This window comes from Heterocephalus glaber, unplaced genomic scaffold (assembly GCF_053883595.1).
Source record: "Heterocephalus glaber isolate CG9 unplaced genomic scaffold, H.glaber_assembly_v1.0 deba00001479, whole genome shotgun sequence".
NCBI lineage: Eukaryota > Metazoa > Chordata > Mammalia > Rodentia > Bathyergidae > Heterocephalus > Heterocephalus glaber.
Genome location: NW_028258316.1, coordinates 19,701,762 through 19,729,057, shown reverse-complemented (window position 1 = coordinate 19,729,057; position 27,296 = coordinate 19,701,762).

The window sequence follows — 27,296 nt, the reverse complement described above, 5'->3', positions numbered from 1 at the left end:
GCCTTCTGAATTGAGTATGTTGTGTTCAGCTCTCCAAAGGTACTTTTAAATAAGCTACTCTAGTTTTAATCTTTGGCAAGTTGAAAACCAGTTTTCCAGCACCATTTATTAAAGAAGCTATTTTTTCTCCAGTGAGGATGGTTGGCTCCTTTGTCAAAGATGAGGTAGGTGAGTATGTCTGGATTGTTTCTGCATCTTTTAATCTATTCCACTGATCCTTGGGTCTGTTTCTTTGCCAGTACCATGCTGTGTTTATCACAGTGGCTTTGTAGTATAGTTTCAAGTTGGGGATTATGATACCTCCTGCCATGTCTCTGTTGCCTAGGGTTGCTTTTGCTATTCTAGGTCTCTCCTGGTTCCAAATGAATTTTTGGATTGTTTTCTCTAGTTCTGTGAAATATACTGTTGGGATTTCAATCAGGATTATATTGAATCTGTATAGCAGTTTTGGAAGTATGGCCATTTTCACTATATTGGTTCTTCCGATATACCCAGGAACAGGGGATATGTAAATACCAAATAGTTTTCTAGTGTGAAAAAATAGAAGTGTAAATAAGGATCAACATGTATAATTGATATTGTGAAATAGGAAGAAAAGGTCTAAAGGAGTAGAGGAAGTGGGAGGGGTAGGAGAAAGGAAAAAAGGGAAAAGAAAAAATATGAGAAAAGGAAAAAATGGAAACAAAGTCTTTGTAAATAGGGAAGGGTGGAGGGGATGAATGGAGGACAGGGGAATGGGAAAAAAATAAGAACCAAGATACATCATGTAAAGGTACAAGATCCCAAAGATGAATGCAACTGTATTGTATACCTAAAATGTACCAATAAACTTAGTGGGAAAAAAAAAAAACGCTACTCAACACTCCTGGTCCAGTTATCCTGTCTAATTATTGCTTCCTCCAAAAGCACAGTATTGGTTCTAAGCTGTCTGACTGATATTTGCTGGAGAATAAATTGTCTCTGACCAAATTCTTACAAAACTTTAAGTGCAGTTCATGACTAGGAGTGTTGGTTGAGCTTTTATTTTCCTTTTTTTTTTTTTATGGAAAGAGGGACAAAAATATTTCCAACTGAACATTGATTATCGCTACACCCATAATCTCAGACCCTGGGTTTGGGGGTGGCATCTTCTGCCCTTTGTGTTCCTTTTCACTAGTCCCAAAGATGAGGCACTCTTGATGATCCACCATTCTTTTGCTGTGGTCCAAACCATCCCTGTGTTTTCCTTAAAGCATTGAGTGACCTAGTTATTTGCCTAGAGCCTTGCTTTCTGTAATGCAATTCAGTGAATTAAAAAGATGTTTATGTTGTAAAATAATACAAGCATATGGAAGTGTTGAGTAACTTAGTGAATAACTATATATATATCACTTAATGTTAGAAACTTTAAAAAATCATAAATATATATTCATAAAAGCAATATGTAGTATTGTTTTCCATACATTTAAGCTTGGTATAAATTGTATCACAGTGCACATATCATTATGTAAGTTTCTTTATTTCTAAACAACATTGTTTTGAGAATTAGCTGTGTTGATAAGTGTAAGATGCATTCTTGTTTAGCTGCTCTGTGGAATACAAATGTGTGGATATTCCACAATTTAATTTATCCACTTTATGTTGGTGTACATTTAGATTGGTTTCCTTCTTCAGCGGACTGTCACTGAAATAAGAATCCTTTTACACAGTCTCTTGGTGCATAATCGCATAAGAAATGATGGAGTAAATACCTAAAAGTGGTATTTCCAGCTCATATAGTATGCTTGCATTTTTATTTACTGAGTAATATAAAGTTTCCCTCTGACGTTGTTGTATTGATTTACCATTGCAACTGTTCTCTATCAATGTATCCATTTCCATGTAACCTGACTAATAAATGGGATTATGAGATATTTGACAAGTTGATAACTTCAATACAGTGTTTCTTTTCTATGCATGTTAGGATAATTTATTCATATTTACTTATTACACTTTAATTTTCAATATCACAATAATTATCTATTTATGTTTATTGACTGCTGGGTCTTTCTATCCTAGGACTTATCTTTTGGCATCTTTGATCTATTTTGTTTTGAATGTTTAGTATTTAGTCTAATGATTTGCAGAAATGTTTATCCCAGTGTATTAGTCAGCTTTTGTTGTTTTGCTTTGGTTTTGGGACAAAAATACCTGACATGCACAATTTTAAGGAGAAAAGGGTTATTTAAAATTTTTATTTATTTATTTATACTTGTTTGCAGTACATGGTGATTGCAATTATTGAGGGTGCATGTTTTCTCATATGAGAAATATGTAGTTAGAGAGCGGGGAGGAAGGTTTATTCCTGATGACAGTTTTAGAGATTTCATTCTATGGTTGGCTGGCTCGAAGGCAGAACTATCACGGTGGAAGGGCATAGTGGGAGAAAGCTGCTCACCTCATGGCAGCTAGGAAGAATAGGAAAGCAAGACAGAGTGCGGAAGGGGCTGGGGACAGGAAATATCCTTCAGAGGCACATCCCAGGAACCTACTTCCTCCACCTGGGCCCCACTTCCTGACAGCCCATTCAGGTATGAACTCATCAATTGATTAACTACCAATGAAGTTAACAGCCTCAAGACATGGGTCTTTGGGGATGACTTCTTATTTAAATCATAATACCCTACATAATCAATATTAATACTTTGTTATTTAAAAGCTGATACAAAATTTGTAAGTAATTTCTTCAACTCTGTGCCTTATAGTTTACATTTCTTGTGGCATTTTTATCATTTATAAGATTAATTTTCCTATAGTCAAATTTATCAAATTTTTTGTTTATTGTGGTTTGAGCTTTTATATCTGATTTAATAAATTTTTGACTTTGAGGTCAAAGAGTTATTTTTCAGTCCTTTTCTTAGAAAAGTTTTAAAATTATAATTCTTATAATTCTTATAGTGTGATCTTCAATATATATAGAATTTACTTTTCTCTAAAGCAGTGCTCTAATTTTGTCTGTTTCCATATGGAAAACCAATTAGAAAGGTCCTTGTACTATTTATTCAATAGGCTATCCTTTCTCAATTTTTTTATAATGATATTTCTTTTCTTTTTTTTGGTACTGGGGATTGTACTCCAGACCTTGCGCTTATAATGGTATTTCTGATAATGACAATTTTCCATGTGTCTGTTTAAAGGTTCTTGATTCTATTACATGCTTCATTTGTCTCATATCAATAACATATTGTCTTACATATTGCATTATTAGATTTTATATCTGTTAGACTTCATATCTGGGCTTAGTATAAGTCAAAACTTCGTATTTCTTCACAGGGCTGCAGGGAAGCTGGTGAATTTCAATGAAAACCTTGTCGGGATTTTAACTGAAATTGCAATGAATAAATAGATTATGTGGGAGAACAGGGACATTTTTAATGCTAAGTCTTCTCTTCCATAAATATTTATTCAAACTTTCTTTTATGTCATTTAAAAAATTCTTAAACATTTCCTCTGAAAGTTTATTTACATATTTAATAAAGTTATTCTCAGGTGTTCTGGAGGTTATTTTTTCTTGCTATTGTGAAAGAAACTTCAATTTCCATTATATTTTATGATTGATATAGCTCTTTTCTAGAAACTAGTGAATTTATATTTTGATCAAATAATTTGCTGAATTTCCTTACTTTTTCTAAGAGTTTATCTCTAAATTTTAAAATCGTATTATTTTCAAATTAAGCCCATTTTTTTCTCTTTCTCACCCATTTAAAAAATCTCCTGTTTCTTTTTCTTGTTGCATTGTCCAGGGCTCATGGATAATGTTGAATTGTTGAACATATCAAGCATCTTTGTTATCTTGCAGATTGGAAGAGGAGAATTTCTAGTGTTCCATCACTAGAGAGGCCATATAGCCTAGTGGTCAAAAATGAAAATTTTGCAGTCAAGTGAGTTTGAATTTAGGTCATCACTCAACAGTTTTATTACCTGGGCCAGATTACTTAACCTTTCTTTGTTCATGTTTTCCTGTCCAAAGTAATATTAATAATGCTTATATCCCCCAAATTTTGTGAGAATTAAATGTGTGTGTGTCTATTATTTAGGACAACGTCTTCCAGAAATTAAATGTTCAATAAGTATTTGATATAATAAAGGAAATAATGTTTGCTAAATATTTTTGATAAAGATTCTTTATATACTTGAGGGACTTTCTCTATATTACAAGTTTTCCTAAGTGGTAGACTTAGGTTGTATTCATCAGTATCACCATTTTTCTTCTATTCTGAGATGCACGATTTTTAATTCCTGAAATTGTGAAATTGGAATGGTTCTCATAGCCAATGGAAGGCATGTTGACAGATGTCAGCTGTGACATTCTTGTCATTGCCTGTGCATGTGAGGACTGGAATTAGCTGTCAATGTCCTGCTACCTTTAATTGAGTTGTATCCATGTAAAATATTTTCAGTAAGATTATAGTATGGTTCATCATTGAAAAAAGAAGTTGTATAAGTTCAAAGAAAGTGACTTAGCAGAAAACCCTAAGAGCCATATAAGATTAAAAAAATACTGCAATAGCAATGTTCTTGATAGCACAGTGGATGTCAATGCATATTGAAATGGTCATGCCAGTGACTCTGGATTGAAACTGGGTTCAGAAGGATGGGATTCTGAACGTGGAAAAGAGGAATATTTTATATTTGGTTTACTCATGTTGTGCTTCTTATGCCTGTGAAAATATGATATAGGGATGGTATAAAAGTGTAGGATTAATTAAGTCAAAGGAGTTCATGCATTAAGTACTTTTATTGCAAGGAGACTCATGAGAAAGCACTGAATAGCCAGGGATTTAGCTTCATGGTGCTACCACCTGCCTTGCAAGTGCAAGTTGCTATGATTGATTCTCGGTATCAAAAACAAAAGCATTGAATGACAGCCTAAACAGCAGCTGTGTCAATAAGGGTCAACCAGAAAAGCAGAATTATTAGAACATATTCCTTGTTTAACAACCTAACTGTTTTATGACTGTTTGGATTCATGAACAATGCATGCTGTTCAGACTTGCAACTGGTTGCTCCAACTTTTGACTACCTTTGGACTCATCACACAAGGAAGTGAGTGGCTATGGGACTTATGGTGGCTTCTTTTACAGTATAGTACTGTTAGTTTTGCATATTGTACCATACAGCAGTTTTATATTTTGTCATGCATTATAGAACTTTATGTAAAAGTTATACAAATAAAAGCAAACTCATCAAATTGTTTCCTTTGACCATTTCTTTGTTCTGAATATTGTAATGCGTGTACTATACACAATTCCTCATTCAGCAACCAATTCATTTAATGACTTAGTCGTGGGAATGTAACTCGGTCATTAAACGAGGAATTTCTGCGCATGCATAGACAAATATATATGGAAATTTACATTCAAATAAATGGATGGAGAAATAAATATATTATGATAGATAGATTTATGGCAAAAATAATTGCTTCTTACAATTGTGAGATTGGCTAAACAGGTTTGGAGTCCACAGGCAAAGGATATCACAATCAGCCTGGAACTCCACAAGTAGAAACTATTTGGAGTTTTGGAGCTCAAGGATCATCTCAATGTTATTTCAAGGTGCTCATCTGGTTAGATCAGGCCTGCCAGGAAACTCATTCCTTTGGCTGATTTATAGTCAACTTATAAGGCACTGCGAAATTACTTCACTACACTTTTTTCCGGGGATTGAACTCAGGACCTTATGTTTGCCAGGCAGGCACAGCACCACTGAGCTACATATACCTACCACCCCCTTCCCCCCTTGCACTTCAAAGCGTCTCCTGTGTCAGTGCTTGGGTCTCTGGAGACTCTTTGAGCCTGGTCAAGTTAATGGATAAGGCCGTCACCATAGAATTTGTTCTTATTTTTCAAATGTTATCTAAAATAGGACTGCATTTAAAAATTGGTGGTGTCTTGCATTTCATGGAAGACATTGTCTTCTAATGCACATTTTTTACCCCATCTATTCTTTTTCTTACTTTTCTAGTCTGATACAGATTTCTCCTACAATAAGTATTTTAAAAAATAACTTTTAATTACTATGTTTTATTTGGAAGTTTCCTATTATATTCTTTGTAGTTCCTGTTTTTCTGCCATTTAATTTATTTTGTATTTACAATTTCTTGTTCTTTATTAATTTTTAATAATTATAACCTACTCATTGAAAGTATTTCGTTAGATTAGAACATTTTGTTTTGCTTGTAGTTGATTTATCTCTGGATCATTATTTTTCCCTCGATTTTTACATGGATTTGATTTTGCTTTTTATTTGTTTTTGCTGTTTTGAAATTGTTCATTTAGTAGGATTACCATTCTCATGTGTTTCTTAATTTTGCTTTGTAGGAACAGCTTACATTTAAAGTCTTGTTTGGTGCTGATATATTTCCTCTTTAGAAGATTTGTTTTTCTCCAACGAACCTCTAGTCTGCTACCCAGAGCTGTGTTTTATGTCAACTATTCAAGATTCCTGTTCCATGGACATAGTGGGGCTATTTTGATCCAGTTACTTACAAGGTGCATATGGCTTGGTTCAACTTAACACCTCGCTGTGGGTCTAGGTTGCATCATACACTGGCCTCTTTTGTCAGGAGGCTGCAGCCCAGATAGTAGAGGATTTAATTTTCAGTCTCTCCTCAACAGGAGATCTCAATCGCCCTGGATTCTCAGCAGGGAGCCTAGCTCCAGACATTAGGTTCTTCTCATGTTGGAAGAACACTATTTTGTGTCCTTCCCATTGGAGCAGAAATCTGGGATGCTTTTGCCAGTGTTGATCTAGGAGTCCTGAAGTCCTGTAGCTTCAGTCCATTCCCTACCATATATTTGTTCTATTTTCATCCTCTCATCCACAGAGATGTTTATCATGTGCTTGAGGCCAGGTGCATGTTTTGAGTGTTTTCCTTGCAACTGCTATCCATCATTATTGTGATTTGGAGTTATGCCACCCTCCCTGAATTTCTCCCTTTGTTTTCTACCTGGTAAATTCAATGGTATTCCTCAGCTCCAATGCTTTGCATGTCATCCCCTTTTGCATAAGTTTTGCTGCATCCCTGTTGAATTTAGCTTAAGTGAAAACTGTACCACTAGACCTTTTACCACCTGGTCCCTGCCACCTATTTATATGGACCTGCTTTTAAATCCTCGGAGACAACTATAGTTCCTTTCACCACCTGGCTTTCTCACGGTCTCTTTCTCCATCTGACACACTCTCATCTCTCTCTGTCTTGTTTGTATTTAATCCTTTTGATCTTTCTTGTCTCTTAATGTCACTTCCTCCCCATTCCTTGCTCCATGAACTTTCATTCTCCCACCATTAGTTCCCATATGATAGCACTCGTCTCCTTTCCAGGCAATTATTTTTTTAATGAACTTTTCCTCCTTGACTGGGACTTTTGGTGACTAGAGAGTGTGTCTTCCCTACTCAGTCATTAATTACTATAGATAGTATATCACAGACAACCAGAGAATATTACAAAAGAAGATGTGATTTGCTCATTCATCTTATTTCTTCCTTACTCTTCAGAAGGAGCCCTGACTTGCATGTGACATGGTAGAAAAAATATCTCCTAGCTGCATTACCAGCTAGATGGAGGAGCCACTAAGACCCAATCTTAAATTCCATCAAGAAAATTCTGAGCTTCTTGGAGAGATGGAGAAGGAGGTGATGGTGTTCTGGTATGGAATTGATGTGGTCCGGAGGAGGTGAGTCTGAATATTCAGAGCTCTTTGACAAAGTTATCTCTGAACTTCATTGTGTTGCTAGCCAGAGGCACACAGTCTCTCCAAGTCTGAATGGCTTTGTCTCCTTGGTGGTCAACAGAATACACTCTTGTCTCTTATCCTTGCCCATCTTTGATCCTTGGAGTCTAGCAGCAGGGAAGCTGATGTCCCTGGGAAAACAAAGCTACTCCTTCTCATTCTGAAGCAGATAGAGTTCAGTGCATTAGGACACAGGCTTATGACCTTGGCTGCCACCAGTTGGTGCCAGGGAATCTGAGTTCTACTTATTGATCACCTTAGCAGCTGTTTAGTTTGACTTTCAAGATCAACCCTTACAGTGAGCTTTTGGTATGCCAAAATCCCTCTCACCCTTTCTCCTCCTCCTTTTTTATACGCAACTTACTTAAAACATTTGTCTTTCATGTATAGGCCAAGATGGTGACTTCATAAAGGCCAGGAAATGAGGATGCAAGAAACTTCCTTGTAAGATTTAATATAAATTATTTTTAGTAATAATAAATAATAAATTTAAAAAATGAGGAACTCTCAGATGGACTAAAACAGCCTGTGATGTTTGAAGAGTGTTACCAATCTCTTCTCAGGACAAGAAACTGTTTTCTACTTTAATTTTGTCCATCCACTATCTTTTACTGGCTATCTTCCTTTAGAATGGATACATAAAAACTTTCTAAAATTTTGTTTTCTATTGAGATAATGGGTTGGAACAGAGATCTACATTTCCTTTTCCTATATCCCTTGTTCTGTTTTGTAACACAAGATTGCTTTTTAGGTGAAAAGTGCCTCCAAGGGAAGAGAATCTCATTAAATTCGTTGTCCAAAATATCTTGTAGTTTGAAGCCTGTTTGTGAAAGAAAGCGAGAAGAATTTTGGGAAAATTGTCAGTTTAGACAGGAAAGAAACCTAGCACAGCTGTTGCCCTGTCATTTATCAGCCAAGTGGCCATGGGTAAATCATTTCATAGATTTAAACTTAGCAACAATCACAGCCACTGTATATTCTCCTGTAAATGAGAATGTCAGATTAAATCAAATGTAGTAAGTCCAATGGCATGTGGAGAGTAAGAAGGAAATTTCAGAAAGCAGAGATATGGCAGGGATCATGGTAAGTGAGACACATATGTAGCTATACAACTCCAGTAAATGTTTACTGTGCAGGAAAGCAAACCTGGTAACCTCAGCACTTCCAATTATTTCAAAAGAAGCCCAAATCTAGATTTTACATGACATAGTCCCATCTAATTAACAGCTCAACACTAACAATGCTTTATTAGGCCACAAAACTGGGTTGAACACAAGCTTTGGACAGTCGGTTTATAACCTTGGGGGTAGATGACCTCTAAAGAATTGGCAAGTTTGCTGAGCCCAGCCCCAGGTGGGAAATCCGAGAGCCAGCAGCAGGCTGCAACAGGAGCAGAGGAGACAAAATTCTTGCCCTGAGTGAGGGCCAGAATTTTCCTAAGTATTTGAAAGCCCAGAGGCAGTGTCAGCATTTGCAACATGGAAAGAGTAAAACTGGCCCAGGACCAGGAGCTCTGGATTCCTTGGCTGTACCAAAACCAACCAACCAACCAAACAACCAACCAACCAAAACAACTTGTCTGGGCTTGGTTATACCACCTTCTTTTTCTGATGCCCTCTTGGTGGGGTTGTAACTTGACATTAAATCAAATTTCTCAAACAGTGGTCAGTGGTGGATCACAGCATGGAGGCCAGTCTCTAAAATGATCCTTATCCGGTCACACTCTCCTCTCTTATAGTCCTCTTCCCTGCTGAATTGAGCTGGTTTATGTAGGATAGGTCATGGAAACATTACCACTTCCACCCTCACCTCTCAGATGGCGTGTTCTGTGGCTACACAAACTACCAAGCCAAGAGGACACTCAGGCACTGTGGAAAGATCAGTGCGATAAGGGACAGACAGCACCAACTCATGGGCCTCATGGGTCAAACAACCCGGAAGCAGACCCTCCACTGCAGGCTAGCATGCAGATGACCAGTACTAGCTCGTGACTTTGTGACTTTGTTAGTGACCCTGAGCCACGATCTTCCCAAAGTCCTAATCTACAGGTATTGTGAGAGATAAACATACTCATCCATGCTTAAGTCATTGACTTGTACATTATTTTATCATATGACCACAGATAATGAATACAAAGTCACAATGGTTGTCTTATCTACCTACCAATGATTATACACACATCAATGCATTTCTTTCAATACTTACTCTTTAAATTTAATTACATTTATTTTAAGAAGAAATATTTTTCTGTTGTAAACGGAAAATAAGCATCACTAGTCAAAAATTGAGAGTAGCTCAACATTTAATTAATTTTTTACAATTATTTAATTTAAAACTTTTCATTTTTTCAAATTTTTATTGTGTATATAGATAGTAAAGAGGTTATTATAATGAAGGAAACAAACATTTATTATCTTACATAATTATCCATTGTTTGGTGTTTTTGTGGCAAGAGCAGCTAAAATCTATTCAGTATGAATTCCAAATTCAGTACAATTTTGTCATCTGTAATCCTCATGTTGTACATCAGATCTCTAGACTTGCTCATCCTACATATCTACTGCTTGGTATCCTGTGATCTATATCTCCCTATCTTCTTTTAAACTTTCACTGCTGCTAACTACTGTTTTGTCCTCTATCTTTGTGTATTTGAATTTTTCTTAGATTACACATGTAAATGAGATGATGAAATATTTTTCTTTCTGTATCTGGCTTATTTCATTAGCATAATTGCCTCTAGACTCATCTGTAGCAAGTAGCAATATCTCTCTTTTTAGGGAAAAATAACATTCCATTGCCCGCATACGTAATTACATATATACAGAGACTGCAAAAAATGTATACAGCTTTCAGGAAAAGAAAAACTTGTATAAATATTTTAATACTAAATTTATGGGGACATCTGAGATTAATACAAATATCTTTGGGCTCTACAATTACAAGAGGTGCTCAAAGTGGTGGCCATGAGCTTCCAGACATTTATTAGTATGGCAAATTGCTGCTTGGACAACTTTAGAGTTTCCTGTATGAGGGTAACAGCATCTGTTAAAAACATGATATTATTTTTCTTTTCCTGAAGTATGTATACATTTTTTGGCAGACTCTTTTGCTATATAACTGTTATTTTATCTTTTGTCCATTGTTCATTTATTGATAAGGGAGATAAACAACAGTTTTATAGGACATTAAAAGGCAAGCTGGCACCAAATTGAGGATTTCTCCTTGAATTAAACAAAAATATTGATAGGAAACTGAGCAGGGATGATAACTTGATTTTTTTGAAAAGGGATCTCTTTGTGCTATCCAGGCTGGCCTCGAACTTGTAGATTCCCTGCCTTAGCCTCCCAAGCAGTTGACATTACAGGTATGTGCCACCATGCCTGCCTAGGAAATAACTGTTTCATAATGTTAAGATGTGCTCTCTCTCTTCCTGGACCATCTTGTAGTCCTTCAAATGAGTGTTCTTCTTTCCCCCACCTTTTGGGAAAATTAGCCATGAAAAGCTACAGGTTTTTTTTTCAAGCTCCAAAACATCATTTGATTGCATGTACAGTCATCCCTCAGTATCCAGGGCAGTTGGTTTCAGGAATCCCTGAGTATCCAAAATTCCTCATGTCACATAATGTACTATTTCACATAAGCTACTTAGATACTTGCAAATTCTTTAAATCATCTCTAGATTACCTGTAATGCCTATTAAAATGTAAATGCCATATAGTTGTTGTACTATATTATTTAAGATATAATGACAAGAAAAAATATATACATCTTCAGTACAGAGGCGGTTTTATTATTCAAGTGTTTGATCCAAGGTTGGATAAATCCAAGGATGAGGAACACACTAATATGGAGAGCCAACTCTGCTGTCTATTTGTATGAAGTAATATCACTCACAATAAAGCTCCAGTTTTTGGATACTATTACTAACATACTAGCTTGTGGGTATTATTAAAAGGTGTTGGTTTATAAAGCTCTGCCCTGTTCATTGGATCATTAAAGTTACCAAGTGACTAGGTCTGCCAAAAGATTATCATCTCTAAATTTCCAGATCAGGAATGTGAAGCTTGTAGATGAGAAATAACACCCATGGTCACTCAATGGACAATGAGCAGAGCTGGAGTTAGAACCTGGGTGTCCTGCCTTGGAGCCCCCTGGGCCTAGGCTATGACCATATGGAATCAGGTCCCAGCACTATCTATCACCTGTGGCTTCTGCACCCAGTGAGGTGCTCAAGTAGGTGTTATGAGTCAGGATGGAATGAAAGGTCCAGGGTGTGTTAGAGACCTGGTGCATGGTTATCAGGAGAGGATCTTTGAAGAATCTGAGAAGCTGAGAAGAGATTAGAGAAGTACCGTCCCTGCATCCTGCAGGCTGTCTCAGCTTAGGGTCTAAATTTACAGTTTCACAGAGGAATGAGCATGTGGGTGTACACACACACACACACACACTCACACTCACACACGGCACACCATAACATACATGTGATATCAAATACTCTTCATACAATGCCCCAGCCCCTATGGAATGCTAGAATGTAATATTCAAATGAACATGCATATCCTAACATCTAACTCCTCAGCCAGCTCCACAACCCCTACCTCCCTCCTTGGCTATGTGACATTTTAAAATTTCTGTCATCGATACTTCTGAGTCTTTGTACATCTTGAATTTTTCCAGGACTAAAAAGAGAAGAGTATATTTGATGCACAGGAATGCATGGACCCTTGTGGTTCTCTGTCTGAGTAGAGTAGAATTTTTTATGAGTGTTGGATGACAAAATATTCAGACCAGATGGAAACCAAACATGTCAAAGCATTTTGGAGAAATAGTTTGGGGGTTACTTCTAGGTACAAGAACATTCCTTTTTCTCAGCTATGTTCTTTCTTTTCTTAAACACTGACACCCTGGGCTAACAGTTAACAGTATTTTCTGAAGGCCTCTTACAGGTCTTGGAATACAGAGTGCTGTCCTGGAAGGATAAGAGCTTCTCATCTATCGAGGAGACACCGAGATACAGAGGGGACAAAGGCATAGCTCAGAGGATGTTGGTGAGTCACTAGCAGACAGCAGACTAGTCAGCCTTACAAATGAGGTCATGGTTCCCCTGTGACCAAAGAAAGCACTAGTCACTGGTTTTGATTTCTTTCTTTTATTAGTTTTAAACTAGTAAATGGATCACTCTCCTTTCATTTCCCCTTTTACCTCCCTTCCACTTTAGAAATCAATTTCATTCCAGGGAAGTGGAGATCTGGTGATAAAGGACTTGCTTCAAGTTTCATACTCAAAACCATTTTTACAACTTGCTTATAAAATTTTGAAAACTGTTCTCACAGTGGAAAGTCTGATGTGGTCAAATGCTAAATGGTGCAATTAGAGGAACATTTAGACCTTCTCTCAGAGTCCTTCCTGTCCTCTTGGCATCCAAATTCACAGGTCTTTCCCAGCATGGTGCAGGCTCCTTGTTACTTTCTGGTGTCAGCACATGAATTGTTCTGCCAGATGTGAGGTCCAGTGACTCATCAAAGCCAAGCAGCTGGACAGAGACAGTGCAAAGTCATCTAGAGCAGAGGCTAGGCTCATGCACCAGGAACCAGGGCCTGGTGTCTATATAATACTTACCCCCCCCCCCCAAAATGGCTTTCGTCATTAACAATCAAATTCTTATATAAAATAGCCAAAATTTGAGAGTTCTATTTTCAAAGAAAAATTTTGGATTTTGCAAATGAATACTTACTTAACTAGGTAAACGTAACCAGAGATACTAGTGGCAATAACAATGTATTTATAACAGGTAGCATTTATTAATTATTAAAGTGTAGCATGCACCAGCCACACTGCTGAAATTTATTTCTCATGAATGCCAACTCTGAAGCTCCTCAACTCTAAAAGGACTTTGCCTAATTTTTCTAGCAACTGTATAAAAAGTTATGAGCGTCTTCATATACATTTATTAATTCAACAGTTAACCTCTTTTCTATTGTGTGCCAGACGTGGTTCCAGGTCCTTGGGATCCAAAAAATTTGATCAAGGCATACCTTCCTCCTTCCCCAATGGCTACAGTCTACTGAGAAGAAACCACTGACACTAAAATGATTCTCTAAGATGGCAACAAAGTGAGGATGAGAAGGAGACTAATGAGGAGGATGCAGATCTTTTGATGGGAAAGGAGGGGGAAGTCGTCTCCTTCTGTCTGGTGAGTTTTCCAGGAGAAATGTGGAAGACCATTCCAGGCAGAGCTCTGGGATGGGCATGATGTAGGCCTACTCCAGATGCAGGAAGCAGCCCCCTGTGACTGGGGATACTGGGATAGTGATAAAGAATAAAGTTGCTGAGATTAGCAGAGCCCAGGGAGGGAAGTGAGCTGAGGAAGCTGTCCATCTGCTGGTCTGTTTGTATCTGCCTGTCCATACATCCATCTGTCTATACATCCACCTGTCCATCAGCGACTATGTGCCGGGAGTTCTGAGCTGGGAAGATGTAATAGTAAACACAATCAACAAAAACTCCAGTTTTGTGGATCTTCAGTAAGTGCAATAATGCAAACAGAAGGAAACTAGACCAGAGCTAACAGGTTATTACAGGTGAGATGGTTTATACTAAGGAATCCTCTTTGAGCAGAAGCAGGATTCAGTGAAGAAGTAGCTATGTTATGCAAAGATGAGAGCTTGACGATTAGAACTTTTTAAACACAGGAAAACACAATTGTCCCCATGGGGTCACTTGAAACATGCTATGATTATCTTGGGTGTGTGTGTGTGTGTGTGTGTGTGTGTGTGTGTGTGTATGTGTTTGTGATGTGGTGTGTGGTGCATGTGTGTTGGCCAAATCCTTTCCCAGGCCTGAGAAAGCAAGGTAAGCTCAGCCTAGGTCATGTACACAAGGGTACTCTAGAAACTTCAGGTTCCTAATATTTAGTGGGTTTGGACAGCAACAGAGGCAATGATTATGGAAAGGAAGACACAATCAGATGATAGTGCATTTGTGTTTTAGACATGAGTCTTTGGTGTCTACGCACCAGGAATCAGTTACACTTGGATAGACCATTATTACATTTTCAGAATGTTCCTTTGGTTTGATCAAGAGCAGAGTTCCACAAAAGAGTAAGAGAGACTGATGGGACCAACAAAAGGCAATAAGAATTCATGGGCAAAACTGAATGTTGGAGTTTAGTTACCTTGAAGTCTAGGCAACTGCAATATGTCACCATAAAAGACAGATGATCAAGATATACTCCTTTCCCTGTATTATATTCTCATTCTCTCTCTCTCTGCTCCTTCCTCTTCCTCTCTCCTTTTTCCCAGTATGATTTCTGTTGCTTGAAAAGAATTAAAAGAGAACAGAATTCCATATATGATTATTATTACTTGTTATAGTATAAGGTGAATGGGAAAGACCCCTTGTCATGTTGAGTCTTTGGAATATCTAAACATGAATGAAAAAAATGGTATAATTGAGTTTTTAAATGGCTATCAAGAGAAAGAAAGTATTCAGGATTAAATCTGACAATTCACAGATCAGTTTCCAACATTTGGGCCTTCTTAATGACAAAGGATAAGATATTCAAAGGGTACAAAGGGAACTGGGTGATTTATTGAGTCTTACACAATTTTTATTCAGAGAAGAAAACTGATGTGCCTTTGGCTATGGCCCTGAAAACTACTCACGCATTTGTCCATTTTTACTTTTGTCCATTCATCCAGGAAGCATTTATGGAACACTCCGAATGACATGAAGATGAATGTACAAAGCATGCCTTCTGTTCCCAATAAGCTCACAGTCCACTTACAGACAAGGACACAGGGAATTAATAGAAAAAGTGGCATCAATGCAAGATGGTGGTAAAGACCAGGTTGTTTGAGACTAGGGGAAATGATCCCAAGTCAGATTAGGGTGCTTGGTGGCTTCCCATAAATGCTAATCATTATGCTCATCCCAGAGAAGAAGGTCATGGAGAGTTTTCTAGGCAGAAAAGATGGGAGGAAATTTTTCAGCAGGAAGAAATTGTCTGAGTCTATGCATTGACCCAGAGGGATGGAAGGGTAAGATTCACTCAGGAAGTCACAGAAAATTGGCAGAACTGGAGTCTAGACTGAATATTCAGTCAGGCAGGAGGGGTGAGTGAAGAGGGGGAAAGAACGTGGGACTCCATAGTGGGACTCAGAAGTACTCAGGACAAGGTTATGGGAAGCCTGGGGACAACAATAGCAAACTTGGATTTGACACTGAGGGACCTGTGAACATATAATAAATTAAAAGAGTCTGACTAAGATATTCAAGTTGTGTTGGACTCTTATGGGGTCATTGTTATCACATGACTGTTTTAGAGTGGGTATTGCAGAGGAACAAAATAGAGTCACAGGTCATAACCTGTGGAGTGTGAGAAAGCCACTTGATTCTAAATATACTGGTTTTCAAAGTGTGAACATGGACCTTTTCTAGAGCAATAAAATAATCCCAATATAAAACATACTCTTAAAAAAAGGGCAAACAAATCTCCAGAAATGAATATGTTTCCATTATACTTCCAAGTTAAGTGTAAAGTTCTAACATACAAGAGTTACTCCGGAAACATGGCCACTGTTGGACATCATTCTCATTCTTGAAGGGAACTCTTGGTTTTTTGTCCTCAGCAATGCCTAATCATGTGGACAGAAGAGACACCCGGTAAATACACAAGGACTTGACATGTGAATGATCCAGCCAAGCAGAGTAGGAGCCTATTTGAATATTTTCTGAACTGTGCGTGTTAAATATGAAGACTGTGAGTATAACAACAAAATCGAGTCACTAACAGCCATATGGCAAGAGGTTAATACAGTAGTTATCATGTGCTGAGGACTTGCTCTTAGCTGTATACATCATGTGGCTTCATCCTCTTTCTCTTCTCACTGCATCATTCACATTGAAGTTGACTGAGGTTACCCAACATGCTTAAGCTCATGTAGATAAAGAGTAGAAAAGCAAGACACGAACCCAGGACTACTTGACATTAGAGACTAGGCCTTTTCTCTCCCCTGTGGTTTCTAAATATTTGCAGGAGCTTCTTGTGAAAGAAGAAGAGAACATTTGTTGCAGAGGAGAGAAAAACGACCAAGACCTCTTGCATGGTGGGAAGGACAAGGGTTTTGGCAGGATTTTAAGACCACTACAGCTCTCAGAGAAGAAAGCTGGCTTTTCTGTCAGGCTATGATCACTTATCCTTAGAGATGAGCTGTTGATGTGGAGTGTGGACAATGACCTCTCAGGGGATATGTAAGAATAATTTCTATAATTAAATATATTCACTTCTATATCATCTTGAGATCTTTTCTGCAGAATAACAATAGCTCCTGACATATGGATAATATTTCACACTAGACTAAACCCTGGCATGGAACATCTTATGTGGCCCTATGTGCCATCTTTCTTGGATGAGATAGCTGCTGCTTAGAGAAGTAGCATAATTTGTCCAAGGATATTTGAAGTGAATGAAAGAGTGGGAAGTCAGGCTGTCAAATACTTCAGAGATGAGTGTTTCTTCCCAAAGGTACGTTGTTTACTCCCATGCACCAAAATCCTTGTTCTGCAGGGCAGTGTCATAGAGTGTGGGAGCTCCTTCCTTCAGTAAGCATGAGCCACATGCTGAGGCTCTTTCTGAGACAGCTGTCCCTTTTGGTGAGGGTCAGTATTCCTTGGGGCTTGGACTTTTGAACAAAGCACCCTTCAAAATCTTCCTAAATCATCTTCATCAGTATAAGAGGTTTCCTCCTGGCCAACTCTGCCCTATTTCCATAGGCAATTTGTCTACATTCAGAGATGTCAGAGTGCTGAATTTAACTCAAATCTTTCACGTCTGGGTTATTCTTCCTGACATATGAATCCAGGATACAAACCTAAGTTCACTTATGCAGCCCAGAGAAGCCAAGCCCTGCTCGGCCAGGAGCTCACCGACTCCTGACTGTGGAAATCCTGGCCATGTGTTAAGTCTAAACAGATGTCCCCAGCTGCCGGATTGTGGGGCCATATGAAACCAATCACCCACTTCGCACAAACATGCATCATCAGGCCACAGTCTGAAGGTGCAACCAAGTCATCCTGCTTCCCATAAAAGAGTGGGTGAACCAGGGTGTGGGGGTATAGGAAGGCTAGTCAGAATGGCCATCTCAGAGCAAAACTGATGTGGTTTGATGGGGTAAGAATGATGAAGTGGGCCAAAGGAAGTTCTGCTCAAAACTGGTCCTCTGACGTCTTCAGAGGACTTTCAACCCTGCACAAATGAGGCAGCAAGCTTTGGAGGTGTGGGTGACTTCCTCAGGGCCTCCTAGCAATCCTGTGGCTCAATCAGAGTTTGTCAAAGACTAGCACACCCGGTCCTGTACTTACTCCATTGTGTAAGGCCAATGGCACCACTAGTTTACTAAGAGGTTTCTGTGTTTTCTATGCCTGGAATCTTAGGCTTTTGGGGGGGGGTAACTTTTAAAGCCATGATAATGCTTAATATTGTTTACTGGAGGTTAATAGTAAATCAGTGTAGATGTTCTATGTACTTTATCTCATCAAATAATCCTACCATACTAAGAAGTAAATATTTTCTCCTTTCATTTTAAAGAGAGGAAAATTGATAATCCGAAATGGTAATTGCCCAAGGACATAGAGCTTATGGGGGTACAGCCTGAATTGACATCAAGATAGACTCTAAAATTTTCATTTCAAGGAATTGGTGAAGTCATATCAAATCATCTGGTTGTACTTGGCAATTATTATGGAGTCTGTGTGACTTCAAAGGTGAATGTGATGCTATTCCATTCTTTTTGAAACCAGTCTAGTAATGGAGCTGGAAATACAAACAAACCCTCATTTAATGTTGGTGCAAGGGTTAAATGGATGACCAACTAGCAACAAGTGGAGTAGAGTAACACACAAGTGTGTCAAACGGGGAGGAGATATTGTTGGAGAAGGTACCACCTTTCTGTCAAGCAGGAGAGTATGGAATTGAAAGTAGAAGTTGACAATATGTGTAGAGAAATAGAAAAAGGGCACATTGTGCAATTTTGCAATATTTAGGGAAATATAGATTATTAGATATCAATTTGTTAAAATATAAACAGGAAAACTTAAAATATAATGTTAACTTCACAAGTTAGAAGGGCTGCAACTATTTTTCTAAACATTGAAATTTTCCAAAGACAATTGAGGAAACCATGGATACTTTTAAGCAAAAATGACATAGTTGACATACATACATAGTATGACCATGTAGGATTAAATTTGACTGATAGTAATGGAGAACTCCAAGTTAACATGGGTTTAAAATCAGTAGAAATGTATTTACTTTTCATATAAAAGAAAAGTTTCATAACTCAGTGCTAGTATTGTGCCTCTTTTTGGAAATTCTAGATCTTTTCAACCATTCATATATAAAGATTCATTTTCTAAACCCAAAGTCACTGCAGCAAGATGCAAGCAACAATAAATAAAATAGTTAAAGATAGGCTCCAGTATTCTTTCAAAGAAGGCTTCCAGAAGCTTGCTCAAGATACTTCTGCTTTTATTCTATCCCTCACGCTTTAGTCACATGTCCACCCTCGCTCAAAGGAAGGTTGGGGAAAGTAATCTCTCTCTTCTTGACAACCATGGGCCAATGTAAGAGCCAGTGGGATTGGTAAACTTTATTGTGTTAAGTTGATTGTCTTGGGACCTCCCCAAGGGATTGGTGGAGCACACTTCTAGGTGCCTCTGGGTGAGTGATGAAGGCTTGACCTTGGGTATTATATCTGATAGTTTGCTCCTCCCTCTTTGGCACTGTTCCCCTGCTCTGCCTCCCCATGAATTAAGCAGCTTTGGTCCACCCTACCCTTCCACTATGTTTCTGCTTTGGCGATAGCTGGCCATTGACTAAATCTCCTTAAAACATTAGTCAAGTTAAACTTCTCCTCCTTTAAGTTGCAAGGTGTTGGACATTATATCCAGCAATGGAGAAGTAATTCATGCAACCTGGTTTTGTGTTTTTCTACTAGAACTGGAGAAAGGACATTGAAGGAAATTAGCAGTAGACATAACATTTAAAACAACCACTCCAGTATCCCTGTAAAAGATGGGCAAGAATATACAGACAAGATTGAAGATATGAGCCCAAGGCTGGTGATAGTAAAAAACTAGGGAGATGTTCTTTTTTAAAATTACCTAGGCTTTTCCCAATTTGGGGAATTGCTCTTTGCTTAATTTCTCCATTACTGAGTCAGAGGAAGGTGCATATCTCCTTTAGTAAATGACTCATACCCAAAGTTGGGCAAACATGTTCAGATATGCACAGTGGGCACAGTATGCGTGTTTTAGACTGCATCCTTCATTGATTTATAGCTTGGTTCATTGTACTTTTCACCTCAACTAACTATATCAGATTTATTATTCTGGTCATCACAGAGCCAAGATAGTTAAGAGGAACTTTCTATACAGTCCATTGTAGTAAAGAGAATTAACATGCTTTATCTCTTGGATATTCACTGAGTTAGGTTAATAACATGAGCTTTAGAACAAAGTGTGAATTTAAAAACTCAGCTGTGGCTCTAATTCCACATTGTCTGATTTCCCAGTTAGAGCACTTCATTACCATGCCATACCCTCATCCCTCATCTCTTCCCTCCACTGTTCACTTTCAAGAAAGATGAAAGGGTCACACCAGTCTCGTTGAGTGCACCTAATAGATGATGGCAGAAGAATAAACTCGATGATATGCACTGCATTTAAGAATTTCCTCCTGGTGTAGCATGTAATTCAGCATCTGTTCATTGCTTACTCAGTCCTTGACAACCTCAAGCCATTTGGTTTGTGTCTACCTTTTCTTGTAATGACCCTATATCCTCTTTCCTCAAGAATCCTGGGCCCTTTATTCTACTCAGTTTCTCTTAATCCCTTATCTCATGGCTTGGTTTTTGGCAAGCATTCTCGAGAGCATGAAACCTTAGGATTTTGGTGGAGGTCCTGAGATCAATCTGTTCTGATTTTATGTATTTCCTTCACAGTGATTAAGTCTGGACCTCAGGTAAGTTATGTAGTTTTCTGTTTCCTTGTATAAAAGATGGGGGATAATGAAAATACCTAACTTGCATGCTATTGTCTGGGTTAAATGTGTTATATGTACGCATAAACATTTTAGTATACTGTTTGATGTATAGTAAATGTGAAATAAATATTGACTATTAGTACTAATTCTAGAGATTGAGGGTCAAGAAATAAGTTTGGGAAGTTGGAACAGTGATATCATGAAGAGGTACTTTATGATGAAGAGAATGAGTTCTGGTAAGGAAGAAAGGGAGCTTCAGATAAGAGAGTATTAACTTCTTGTTGGTCTGGAAATAAATGACAACAACGTTAGAGGAGTAAAATAATACACACTTATTTTCTTATAGCTCTACAGGTCAGAAATCTAAAGTGAGTAGTCAGTGCACTTCTCTGGTTTTAAGGGAGCCCTAGAATTTTCTAGTGTCTGGAGGTTGCCTGTATTCTTTGGTTTACTGGACACATATGGTTCTAACTTATGCTTTCATGGTTATATCCCTTCTACCTCTGACTATCTACTTCTACCTCCTTCTCTCTTATAAAGACTTTTGTGATTATGTTGAATCCACCAAGATAATCCAGGATAATCTCCCAATGTCAAGATATTTAAATTAGATATATCTCCAAAGTCCTGTTTGCCATTCAAGATAACACACAAACAGTTTTGGGTCATTAGGAGGAGGTGGGCTTCTTGAGGTGGGTCATTCAGCCTACCAGAGAGAGTAACACAGTTACTCATGGTTACTGCAAATAAGATCAGAGCTGAGAAGATCAGTTAAGATGTTGTTGGGAGAGCAGAGAAAGAAGTCTGAACACAAACAGTAGAGGTATTAGGAATGCATAGGAAGGATGAGTGATGTGGAAATAAAATCACTGGGATTTGGCTGATGACAGTAGGAAGAGAGCTAATCCATGGATTGCCAGTTACTAGGCTGCGAAACACCAGAAGGGGACTCCCAGTTGTACAGCGGCTCTCTGAGAAGTCCTGCTTCTTATTCCTCCAGCCATTCTTTATAAAGAGATCCAGCCTGGCCTACAAAAGTGTTCCCCACACATCACTCATTCTTAACTTTTTCCATATCTGCGTTTCAAATATTTCAAATTCTGTATCTTTTTCCTTAAATACACTCAGGTAGAAGTAGCTTCATCCTAAGCAATTAGTTGCATAAAACTACAACTCTGTAAGCCTGGAGGTTTTGATACACATACAATTTGAATACTCATTAAAGTGGAAATATATATCTTCATGCACCGCTTACAACTATGTCCAAAACCATTGTTGTAACGTATACCACACATAGACAAAAATTGGTTTGAAGATAAGAACACAGACTAAGACATTCAAATCCAGATTTTAGACACTCACTCGATCTCTGTGGGCTTTCCCTTCCTCTCACATGGAGTAGAGATAATGCCTAATTTATTATAATAATTTAGTGGTCAGTGTATGGAAAATGTTAGGCACCATGTTTCACTGCAAGAGAACACAACCTATATGCATGTATATTGTTGGTTTTGCGATGCGTCTTTGTTCTATACATTAACCAATACAAAGCCTTTTCATGAGGCCAATTAGCTGCAAGCTAATTCTGACAAGCACACTAGAAACGTCTTTGTCATTGCAGTCCAGGTGGGAAAGTGGTTTAACTCAGTGTTATTTATGAACTATGAAGTTTTTTCCCCTCCAGGGCACTTAAGGTGACTAAGAGACTTTAGGAAACAACTCATCCGAGTTGGCTGTGTTGAGAGAACCTTAGGTCTGGAGATTCTGGCCTCACAGGAAAGAAACCCTGGTCTTCTTCCAAGATTTAAAGCAGGATTTTGAGATGGGAAGTGCCACTGTTTTCTTGGCTCTATTGGAATAATTCCTCTGCTCTTCGTTATGGGGATTATTGCTTACAAATACTGGCCTAACAATCCACTTGAGATCATTAAAAGTGTAAGACAGGACCAAATGGGTTTTAAAAAAACACTGTAGGATCTCTATAGACTGAGCTTCTACTCGGTATAAGAATTAAACTCAAAGCAGCATTTGCTGAAGATAGCACTGTTTGCATGAACTTTCCATTGATACATCTGGTTTTCCTTTCGACAAAAGGCCCTCAAACCTCATAAAACTCAAGTCTTTTGAATCAAACCACAAATTCCTTATAGCAAACCTCAGCAAAACTCCTCACACACTCTGTGTACTTACTCCCACTAATTCTCATTTCTCTTTTATTTTCCATTTTCACTAAGTTAGCTGGAGCCAAATTTGCAAGAATAAATCACAGCTTTTCCTTCTCAATTCATTTCATATTAATAAAAATCACAAGTCTTTTTCAGGTTTTATACCTTTGATTTAGAATAGCTACCATTTATTGAGTTCCAGCTACATGCCAAGTGTTTTACATAGTATCCTATTCAATTTACAGCAACCTTGCAAGGTAGGTGGTATTTTTCCAGCCTTTCCAATGAGGAAAGAGTAACAAAGAGAAGGCATTGTTTCATTGTGTTGCTGCTGCTGAGCAGTAAATCTAGTAACTCAAATTCAGTCATTATAACTTTAATGCCTTCACTTCTCATGCCTGTCTCTATGCATGATAGATTCCTGGGAGTTAGTTTTCAAACACAGTTTTATATTTAAACAATTTCTCATTTGCACCAGATAATTATTATCTTGAGTATTGATTTCATGTTAATAACAATTGTTACTACTCTCAATAACAGCTACTGTTATGCTGAATATTTTATATATGTTGGATCTTATAATCACTTCTCCAGGCAAATATTATTATCTCTATTTTATAGATTTGTAAAATGAAATGCAGACTTGTATGTTGACTTGCTCAGGATTGCGTGGAAAACTACAGATACTAACACAAAGCAAAACTTCGTTATACTAAATCTTTGACATATTGTGGTTAACTCATGCAATCCCCACAGTTGCAAGAAGGATAGTATCATCATCTGCCTTGCAAAAGGGAGCAAACTGAGGCACACAGAAATGGACTGGCCAGTGGGAGAGCTAAGGTGTGAGTCAGTGTGGCCTCCGTTCAAACTCGGTACTCGGAACCACAGCACTGTGCTGACAGAGCCTCTTCACTCTGGGCAGGTATCTATGTGAGTGGATTTAAAGCTGGATTACTCCCGGGTATTTTAATTCTTCAGTTAACTCACTGAGTGGAAAGGACAGGACTCGATGCATGCAGTGTCCATGGTGATCATAGTGAGATGGATCTGCACTTATGTCTGACAATCTGGATTGAATGTTAATCACAGGCAAGAGTGGCCTGCAAGAATTATATAACTCTCTTGCCAGGGATTTGGCTCAGTGATGCCGTCCCTGCCTTGCAAGTACAAGGTCCTGAATTTGATCCTTGGTACCAGGAAAAAAAATAATTATATAGCTCTGTGTGGAAGCTGGAGGTCGGCTTGGCAAGATGAGCCATTGTGATCTGTGCTGGTTCCCCTTCCATCAAGACTTGTCTAAATGATGAGCAAATCACACTGGAATCTTCTGGGATGTTGGACAAGAGGGGAAAAGAAAGTATGGATCAGAATAGGAATATAGAGGAGGTTCAGCCAGGAGATGGAACATCGAATGGAAAAAGGTGAAACTGATGTCAGCCAGTTTTCTTCTCTGGAATAAAGTTTGAGAATAGAAATAAAGAGAGAATTTTTCTTGAATTGCAGGTATGGGAAGAGAGAAATCGACCTCTGAAGGAATCTGAAATGACAAGCTCAACTAGGGTATATACTACACTATATTTGATTCTCTATATTTTTTTCTTAATTTTTTTCTTGCAATATCTCTGCAACCACAGAAACAGATATATACTACAGTTTAAAGTGAAATCCATCACTTGAAAATTTCTTTGAACCCCACGTGTTTTATTAATTGAAAACTGCTAGATATGAATTCACATTTAGGTTTGTTTCAGTATAAGTTACTTGTTCAAGTTGCTGTCTAGTTAAGTTTCTTAATTTATCCACATATTCAAATACAAATTATGCCCAGTGTTTATAATTGGTTTTGAGTATTTCCAGGAATAACTTTTCATATCAATATTTAAGAAACATGTTCATGCCTCAAATTTATGGGAAGGTGCCCTCAAGCAAACTAGAGACTAAGGGAAGAGAAATGTCAAGGGAGTAGATATTTGTGGTCACTTATGCAGTGTCAGACATTGAACTGTCATGTATGAGCATCTCATTTAATAGTAGCAACTGGCACTTTTCATTAATACTTCCCATTTTATAGATAAAGAAACATATGCAGATCTGTGAGTTAAATAGCACAGGTCGTATAATTAGAACATACATAAGAATTTGAAGACCAGAATTTGAAAACCAATCTGCCTGACTTTAAAACACTTGTTCTTTTACCAAACCATTCTCTGTTACCTCTTAGGGTGAAGTAGAGACAAGTCTATGAAGACCATCATATCTAGAGATCAGGAAATGCTCCTTCCTACAAGCAACAAACCAAATCCAAACCATGAAATTTAACCACACTTTGGAGCCTTGGTCCATAGAATATGGGCTGTCTCATGTTCTAAGATGTCGGTGAATTTTATTTCCTTTATCTAGGTTGGAAAGTAAGCTATTCATGAATCATTAATTTTAGTAAGAGAATATGTCATTATATCATAATTTGCTGTGTAATAAACTTCTGCATTCATGCATTAATTTATTTAAAATTTTCTTGTGTAGATTGAAAAAAGAAGTGGCTCTGATTCTCTATTCATTTCACATCCACTGCAACTGATCTGTAGCTCTTTCAGCGATAGGGCAGTCTGTTTCTCGAGGACTTTACACTCCATTTGGATCTGATTTGTTCAACAGAATGTGATAGAAGCAACAAGCCAGCTTTGAGTCCTGGCTGTCAGAGGTTTTGCATTTTTGTTACTGGCCCCTGCTCTTGTAACCCTTTCAAGCTATGGGAACAGAGTGGGCCAGAGTGCTGGAGGAAGAGAGAGACACATGTGGACAGCAGCCTCAGATGCAGAATCACCTGGATGAAAACGTCCAACTTCATTCTCATGGGGGAGCACAGAAGATACCAGAAGAGCTGAAACCAAGTTAATTCTGCCTGAAATTGTAGACCCACAAAATTGTGAACTAAATAAATGTTTGTGCCTTTATATCACTCAGTTCTGGAGGGGTTTTTTTCCCAGTAGATAACTGATATCTACTCAGTAAAATATACCAAGGCACAACATAGTGGCTTGCTGTGGAGACAGGGAGGCAATTAAGTCATGGTTCTTGTTTTCAATAAGCCAAAACTCCAAATGGGACATCAGTCATGTCAGCAAATAATCACAACACGGCAAGTTACGTGACTAATGAAAGTAACTTGTGAAATCCTTTTGGTAAGAATAATTCTACTTCCTCTGTTAAGAAACCACTATTATAAGGAACACAGTACCAGTTGGTTTCAATAATTCTTCTGATAGTGTCATCCAAACCTCAACTGCAGCAGTGGTCACTCAGCAAGGAGCCCTGAGGATTACCCAATGCTATTTATATCTACTGTATAATCCCTGTTAAGCAACATTAAACGGGAGCCAGGAACGCGAAGCTGGATTGCATGGAAGGACTTCTTTAAAGGGATATCATTCCCTGCTTAATTTGAATTCTCTGTTTAACTTTGGAATAGGTGGAAATTTGGGGGCACCAAGCAATAATGTCATTTTGTTGAAATGGTAATACTGAAAAAAAAATGAACAGAATCCAGTCCCCAGAAATCAGGGCCTTGCTGATAATATCTACTTCTATGGAGAGAAAACTGAGGATCCCAGAAGACAGATTAATATAGACAAGTTATACCTGCATTTGAATCCTAGCAGAGACATTCTCCAGTGATTTTATTTTTTAGCTCTTCTAGAATCTCCATAAGCTTTACGCTGCTTGTGTTTAAGTATAGATACATTATCTACCTATAAGGTTAGGATGAGGACTAAGTGTATTAATTAGTCTATAATTAGTGTTAAGTCTTTTTCCATTTCCTTCATGTTTAGTTCTCCTTTCCTTTCTGTTGCCATGTCCCACTTTTTCCAAAGGAACTAATTAGAACTTCAAAACATAAACTTTAACGAAACAGGGTCCTGATTACCATTGAAGTGGATGTGTTTAAAGATTTACCTTATGTCTGTCTGTGAAAGAATCCTTTTAAAACAGCTTCGACTAACTGCTTGACTAATAAGATCTATTCATGATTCCAAAGAGCTGAGACAAAAGGCTGAGACTAGTCTGTTTGGAGAGAATTCTGCATTGAATGTAAATGCGCATGTCAGCACCCAGCTGGTGCACAAAAGAATGATGGCTTTATGACATCCTTGGCTCTGCCATGAGATAACTCAACTGGCTGGAGTACTAAACGTGACCAAGGATATAGCTAGACAGACTGCCTTAGACTTTTTTCTTTCCAAATGTAACAATTCAATGTTCTTCTACAAACCAAAGAGGAAGTGGGAGAATTCTTTCCTCTTCCTTTTCTTTCCTAATAACATATATCAAGTAACA